The sequence below is a fragment of the Arachis hypogaea genome, chromosome 5 (assembly GCF_003086295.3).
Source record: "Arachis hypogaea cultivar Tifrunner chromosome 5, arahy.Tifrunner.gnm2.J5K5, whole genome shotgun sequence".
Lineage (NCBI taxonomy): Eukaryota > Viridiplantae > Streptophyta > Magnoliopsida > Fabales > Fabaceae > Arachis > Arachis hypogaea.
In genome coordinates this window covers 88,232,521-88,240,835 of record NC_092040.1, presented here as the reverse complement: position 1 = coordinate 88,240,835, position 8,315 = coordinate 88,232,521, and the positions used below count along the sequence as shown (strand labels likewise).

At 42.6% G+C, this 8,315-nt stretch overlaps 1 non-coding gene across 1 annotated transcript; it reads right to left on the bottom strand.

Annotated features, from left to right (window-relative positions):
* Window positions 1-533: 533 nt before the first annotated feature.
* On the bottom strand, window positions 534-641 carry LOC112804583 (small nucleolar RNA R71). Its single transcript, XR_003203193.1, has one exon. It is a non-coding gene; the product is annotated as a small nucleolar RNA R71 (small nucleolar RNA).
* Window positions 642-8,315: the final 7,674 nt, after the last annotated feature.

Sequence of the window (8,315 nt, the reverse complement as noted above, 5' to 3'; positions counted from 1 at the left end):
GCAAAGACAAAGGCATTCTTGTTGAGGCTGATCCTGAACCTGAAAGGACCTTGAAGAGAAAGCTAAGAGAAGCCAAGGCACAACTCTCTTTAGAGCACCTGGACGAATTCTTCAAGGAAGAAGAACACATGGCAGCCGCAAACAACAACAATGCCAACAATGCAAGGAAGGTGCTTGGTGACTTTACTGCACCTACTCCCGACTTCTATGGGAGAAGCATCTCTATCCCTGCCATTGGAGCAAACAACTTTGAGCTTAAGCCTCAATTAGTTTCTCTAATGCAACAAAATTGCAAGTTTCATGGACTTCCAATGGAAGATCCTCATCAGTTTTTAGCTGAATTCTTGCAAATCTGTGACACAGTCAAGACTAATGGGGTAGACCCTGAGGTCTGTAGACTGATGCTATTCCCTTTTGCTGTAAGAGACAGGGCTAGAACATGGTTGGACTCTCAACCTAAAGAAAGCCTGGACTCTTGGGAAAAGCTAGTCAATGCCTTCTTGGCAAAGTTCTTTCCACCTCAAAAATTGAGTAAGCTTAGAGTGGAAGTCCAAACCTTCAGACAGAAGGAAGGAGAATCCCTCTATGAAGCTTGGGAAAGATACAAACAATTGATCAGAAAGTGTCCCACTGATATGCTTTCTGAATGGAGCATCATAGGTATTTTCTATGATGGTCTCTCTGAACTGTCCAAGATGTCTTTGGATAGCTCTTCTGGAGGATCTCTTCATTTGAAGAAGACGCCTACTGAAGCTCAAGAACTGATTGAAATGGTTGCAAATAACCAATTCATGTACACTTCTGAAAGAAATCCTGTGAACAATGGGACTAGTCAGAAGAAAGGAGTTCTTGGGATTGACACTCTGAATGCCATATTAGCTCAGAACAAAATATTGACTCAACAAGTCAATATGATTTCTCAAAGTCTGTCTGGAATGCAAAATGCACCAAGCAGTACTAAGGAAGCTTCATCTGAGGAAGAAGCTTATGATCCTGAGAACCCTTCAATAGAAGAGGTGAATTACATGGGAGAACCCTATGGAAACACCTATAATCCTTCATGGAGGAATCATCCAAATCTTTCATGGAAGGATCAACAGAGACCTCAACAAGGTTTCAATAACAATAATGGTGGAAGAAACAGGTTTAGCAATAGCAAGCCTTTTCCATCATCTTCTCAGCAACAGACAGAGAGTTCTAAGCAGAATACCTCTGACTTAGCAACCATGGTCTCTGATCTAATCAAAACCACTCAAAGTTTCATGACTGAAACTAGGTCCTCCATCAGAAATTTGGAAGGACAAGTGGGTCAGCTGAGCAAGAAAATTACTGAACTCCCTCCAAGTACTCTCCCAAGCAATACAGAAGAAAATCCAAAAGGAGAGTGCAAGGCCATCAACATGGCCGAATTCTGGGAGGAAGAAGAGGCAGTGAACGCCACTGAGGAAGACCTCAATGGACGTCCACTGACCTCCACTGAGTTCCCCAATGAGGAACCTTGGGAATCTGAGGCTCAAGATGAGACCATAGAGATTCCATTGGACTTACTTCTGCCATTCATGAGCTCTGATGAGTATTCTTCTTCTGAGGAGGATGAATATGTCACTGAAGAGCAAGTTGCTAAATACCTTGGAGCAATCATGAAGCTAAATGACAAGTTATTTGGAAATGAGACTTGGGAGGATGAACCCCCTTTGCTCACCAAAGAACTGGATGACTTGTCTAAGCAAAAACTACCTCAAAAGAGGCAGGATCCTGGGAAGTTTTCCATACCTTGTACCATAGGCACCATGACCTTCAAGAAGGCCTTGTGTGACTTAGGGTCAAGTGTAAACCTCATGCCCCTCTCTGTAATGGAGAAATTAGGGATCTTTGAGGTACAAGCTGCAAAAATCTCACTAGAGATGGCAGACAACTCAAGAAAACAAGCTTATGGACTTGTAGAGGATGTTTTGGTGAAGATTGAAGACCATTACATCCCTGCTGATTTCATAGTCCTAGAGACTGGGAAGTGCATGGATGAATCCATCATCCTTGGCAGACCCTTCCTAGCCACAGCAAAGGCTGTGATTGATGTTGATAGAGGAGAATTGATCATTCAAGTGAATGAAGAATCCTTGGTGTTTAAAGCCCAAGGATATCCCTCTGTCATCATGGAGAGGAAGCATAAAGAGCTTCTCTCAAAACAGAGCCAAACAGAGCCCCCACAGTCAAACTCTAAGTTTGGTGTTGGGAGGCCACAACCAAACTCTAAGTTTGGTGTTGAACCCCCACATTCAAACTCTAAGTTTGGTGTTGGGAGGGTCCAACACGGTTCTAAGCATTTCTGAGGCTCCATGAGAGTCCTCTGTCAAGCTAATGACATTAAAGAAGCGCTTGTTGGGAGGCAACCCAATGTTTTATAATTAATTATTTTCTTTTGTTATTTTATCTTTTTTGTAGGTTGATGATCATAAGAAGCCACAAAAACAATGAAAAAAGCAAAAACAAAATGAAAAACAGGAAGAAAAACAGCACACCCTGGAGGAAGATGCTGCTGGCGTTTAAACGCCAGTCAGCCTAGCAGTTGGGCGTTTAACGCCCAGTCTGGCACCCATCTGGGCGTTTAACGCCAGAAAGGGGCACCAGACTGGCGTTAAACGCCAGTAAAGGGCAAGAACCTGGCGTTAAACGCCAGGAATGGGCACCAGCCCGGCGTTTAACGCCAGAAATGGCTCAAAACGTGGATTTTGATGCCATTTGGTGCAAGGATGCCTTTTCCTTGACACCACAGGATCTGTGGACCCCACAGGACCCTACCATCACTCTCTCTCTTCTTCCCCCATTCACCAATCACCTCAACACCTCTTCCCCAAAAACCCTTCACCTATCAAATCCCATCTATCTCTCCACCACTCACATCCATCCTTCATAAATCCCCACCAACCTCACCCTTCAAATTCAAACCACTTTCCCTCCCAAACCCACCCATAATGGCCGAACCATTCACCCCCCTCTCTCCTATATATACCCCTCTTCAACCCTTCATTTTCACACAACCTAAACACCACTTCTCCCCCTCTTTGGCCGAATACACCACCATCTCCCTCTTCTTCATTTCTTCTTCTTCTACTCTCTTGTTTCTTCTTTTGCTCGAGGACGAGCAAACATTTTAAGTTTGGTGTGGTAAAAGCGTTGCTTTTTCGGTTTTCCATAACCATTATGGCATCCAAGGCCGGAGAAACCTCTAAAAAGAGGAAAGGGAAGGCAAAGGCTTCCACCTCCGAGTCATGGGAGATGGATAGATTCCTCTCAAGGGTGCATCAAGACCATTTCTATGAAGTTGTGGCCTTGAAGAAGGTGATCCCCGAGGTCCCCTTTTCACTCAAAAAGGGTGAATATCCGGAGATCCGCCATGAGATCCGAAGAAGAGGTTGGGAAGTTCTTACCAACCCCATTCAACAAGTCAGAATCTTGATGGTTCAAGAGTTCTATGCCAATGCATGGATCACCAAGAACCATGACCAAAGTGTGAACCCGAATCCAAAGAATTATCTTACTATGGTTCGGGGGAAATACTTGGATTTTAGTCCGGAGAGTGTGAGGGTGGCGTTCAACTTGCCTATGATGCAAGGAGATGAGCATCCTTACACTAGAAGGGTCAACTTTGATCAAAGGTTGAACCAAGTCCTCACAGTCATATGTGAAGAGGGCGCACAATGGAAGCAAGATTCAAGAGGAAAGCCGGTCCAATTGAGAAGGCATGACCTCAAGCCCGTGGCTAGAGGATGGTTAGAGTTCATACAACGCTCAATCATTCCCACTAGCAACCGGTCCGAAGTTACCCTAGACCGGGCCATCATGATCCATGGCATCATGATTGGAGAAGAAATAGAATTTCATGAGGTTATAGCCCAAGAACTCTATAAAGTGGCGGACAAGACCTCCACCTTGGCAAGGTTAGCCTTCCCTCATCTCATTTGTCACCTCTGTTATTCAGTTGGAGTTGACATAGAGGGAGACATCCCCATTGATGAGGACAAACCCATCACCAAGAAAAGGATGGAGTACACAAGAGATCCCACTCATCATGAGATCCCTGAGATTCCTCAAGGGATGAACTTTCCTCCACAAAACTATTGGGAGCAACTAAACACCTCCCTAGGAGAGTTGAGTTCCAACATGGGACAATTAAGAGTGGAGCATCAAGAACACTCCATCATCCTTCATGAGATTAGAGAAGATCAAAGAATCATGAGGGAGGAGCAACAAAGACAAGGAAGAGACATTGAGGAGCTCAAGCACTCCATAGGATCTTCAAGAGCAAGAAAGAGCCGCCATCACTAAGGTGGACCCGTTCTTTGATTTCCTTGTTATTTGTTCTTCTGTTTTTCGAATTTTATGCTTATGTTTATCCATGTTTGTGTCTTATGATCATTAGTGTCTTAGTGTCTATGCCTTAAAGTTATGAATGTCCTATGAATCCATCACCTTTCTTAAAAATGTGCTTAATTGAAAAAGGAAGAATTGCATGAATTGTGAATTTTATAATAGTTTAATTATTTTGATGTGGTGGTAATACCTTTGTTCTCTGAATGTATGCTTAAACAGTGCATATGTATCTTGAATTTGTGGTTCATGAATATTGGCTCTTGAAAGAATGATGAAAAAGGAGACATGTTACTGAGGATCTGAAAAATCAATAAAATGATTCTTGAAGCAAGAAAAAGCATTTTCAAAAAAAAAAAACCGAAAAAAAAAAGAAAAAAAGGAAACGAAAAAAAAAATATTTTAGAGAAATAAGAGTTGTGATCCAAGGCAAATAAGAGTGTGCTTAAGAACCCTGGACACCTCTAATTGGGGACTTTAGCAAAGCTAAGTCACAATCTGAAAAGGTTCACCCAATTATGTGTCTGTGGCATTTATGTATCCGGTGGTAATACTGGAAGACAGAGTGCTTTGGGCCACAGCCAAGACTCAATAAATAGCTATGTTCAAGAATCATCATATCTTACTAAGAGAATCATTAGCACTATCTGGACTCTGAGTTCCTAAAGAAGCCAATCATTCTGAATTTCAAAGGATAGATTGAGATGCCAAAACTGTTCAGAGGCAAAAAGTTAAAAACCCCGCTCATCTAATTAATACTGATCCTCACAGATGTTTTTGGAATTCATTGCATATTCTCTTCTTTTTTTATCTTATTTGATTTTCAGTTGCTTGGGGACAAGCAACAATTTAAGTTTGGTGTTGTGATGAGCGGATAATTTGTATACTTTTTGGCATTGTTTTTAGTATGTTTTTGATATAATCTAGTTAGTTTTTAGTATATTTTTATTAGTTTTTAGTTAGAATTCACTTTTATGGACTTTACTATGAGTTTGTGTGTTTTTCTGTGATTTCAGGTATTTTCTGGCTGAAATTGAGGGACCTGAGCAAAAATCTGATTCAGAGACCAAAAAGGACTGCAGATGCTGTTGGATTCTGACCTCCCTGCACTCGAAGCGGATTTTCTGGAGCTACAGAAGCCCAATTGGCGCGCTCTCAACGGCGTTGGAAAGTAGACATCCTGGGCTTTCCAGCAATATATGATAGTCCATACTTTTCCCAAGATTTGATGGCCCAAACCGGCGTTCAAAGTCACCTCAAGAAATCCCAGCGTTAAACGCTGGAACTGGCACCCAAATGGGAGTTAAACGCCCAAACTGGCACCAAAGCTGGCGTTTAACTCCAAGAAGAGTCTCTACACGAAATTTGCTTCATTGCTCAGCCCAAGCACACACCAAGTGGGCCCGGAAGAGGATTTTTATGTCATTTACTCATTTCTGTACACCTTAGGCTACTAGTTTCTTATAAGTAGAACCTTTTACTATTGTATTAGAGAGCTTTTGATCACTTTTAGATCTTAAGTAGACTTTGGTAGCTATCTTCATTGTATGCTATCTTAGATCCTTGGGAGGCTGGCCATTCGGCCATGCCTAGACCTTATGCTTATGTATTTTCAACGGTGGAGTTTCTACACACCATAGATTAAGGTGTGGAGCTCTGCTGTACCTCGAGTATTAATGCAATTACTATTGTTCTTCCATTCAATTCCGCTTGTTCTTTATCCAAGATATCACTTGTTCTTCAACTTGATGAAGGTGATGATTGACGCCCATCACCATTCTCACCCATGAACAAAGTGACTGACAACCACTCTTGTTCTACTAGCATTCGAGGCTCTAGTGAATATCTCTTGGATTCCTGATTGTACGATGCATGGTTGATCGCCTGACAACCGAGTGCTCGCCTGACAAACGAGCCAACCATTCCGTGAGATCAGAGTCTTCGTGGTATAGGCAAGAACTGATGGCGGCATTCAAGAGAATCCGGAAGGTCTAACCTTGTCTGTGGTATTCTGAGTAGGATTCAATGACTGAATGACTGTGACGTGCTTCAAACCTATAACTTACTGGGCGTTAGTGACAGACGCAAAAGAATCACTGGATTCTATTCCAGTAGGGGAGGGAACCACACCGGTGATTGGCAGCACTGTGACAGAGTGTGTGCATTAGCTTTCACTGCGAGGATGGGAGGTAGCTGCTGACAACAGTGAGACCCTACACGAGTTTGCCATGGAAAGGAGGAAGAAGGATTGGATGAAGGCAGTAGGAAAGCAGAGAGACGGAAGGGAAGGCATCTTCATACGCTTATCTGAAGTTCCTACCAATGAATTACATAAGTATCTCTATCTTTACCTTTATGTTATTTTCGTTTATCACCATCATTACCATTTGAGTTTGCCTGACTAAGATTTACAAGATGACCATAGCTTGCTTCAATACTAACAATCTCCGTGGGATCGACCCTTACTCACGTAAGGTTTATTACTTGGACGACCCAGTGCACTTGCTGGTTAGTTGTGCGAAGTTGTGTAATGCCATGGTATTGAGCCACCAAGTTCTTGGAGCCATTACCGGGGATTATGAGAGTTGTGAAAAAGTATAGTTCACAATTTCGCGCACCATTAGTGTAGTCCCAACACCAAACTTAGAGTTTGGATATGGGGTCTGAACACCAAACTTAGAGTTTGGTTGTGGCCTCACAACACCAAACTTAGAGTTTGACTGTGTGGGCTCTTCTTGACTCTGAACTGAGAGAAGCTCTTCCTGCTTACTCTCTTTTGTCACAGAGGGATGGCCATGTGCTTTAAACACAAGGTAGTCCCCATTCAATTGAAGGACTAATTCTCCTCTGTTGACATCTATCACAGCTCCTGCTGTGGCTAGGAAAGGTCTTCCTAGGATGATGCATTCATCATCTTCCTTCCTAGTGTCTAGGATTATGAAATCAGCAGGGATGTAAAGGCCTTCAACCTTTACTAGCACGTCCTCTACTATTCCATAAGCTTGTCTCAATGACTTATCTGCCAATTGCAATGAGAACAAGGCAGGTTGTACCTCAATGATCCCCAGCTTCTCCATTACAGAGAGTGGCATAAGATTTATCCCTGACCCCAGATCACATAGAGCTTTTTCAAAGCTCATGGTGCCAATGGTACAAGGTATTAAGAACTTGCCAGGATCTTGTTTCTTTTGAGGTAAAGTTTTCTGAATCCAAGTATCTAGTTCACTAATGAGCAAGGGAGGTTCACTTTCCCAAGTCTCATTACCAAACAGCTTGGCATTCAGCTTCATGATAGCTCCTAAATATTGAGCAACTTGCTCTCCAGTCACATCTTCATCCTCTTCAGAGGAAGAATAGTCTTCAGAGCTCATGAATGGCAGAAGGAGATTTAATGGAATCTCTATGGTCTCTAGATGAGCCTCAGATTCCTCTGGATCCTTAATAGGAAACTCCTTCTTGCTTGAAGGACGTCCCAGGAGGTCTTCCTCACTAGGATTTTCGTCCTCCTCCTCCCTAGTGCATTCGGCCACTTTGATCAAATCAATGGCCTTGCACTCTCCTTTTGGATTTTCTTCTGTATTGCTTGGGAGAATACTGGGAGGAGTTTCAATGACTTTCTTACTCAGCTGGCCCACTTGTGCCTCCAAATTTCTAATGGAGGATCTTGTTTCATTCATGAAACTGAAAGTGGCCTTTGACAGATTAGAGACAATATTGGCTAAATTAGAAGTGTTTTGTTCTGAATTCTCTGTCTGTTGCTGAGAAGATGATGGATATGGCTTGCTATTGCCTAGCCTATTGCGTCCACCATTGTTAAAGCCTTGTTGAGGCTTTTGTTGATCCTTCCAAGAGAAATTTGGATGATTTCTCCATGATGGATTATAGGTGTTTCCATAAGGTTCACCCATATAATTAACCTCTGCCATGGCAGGGTTCTCAGGATCATA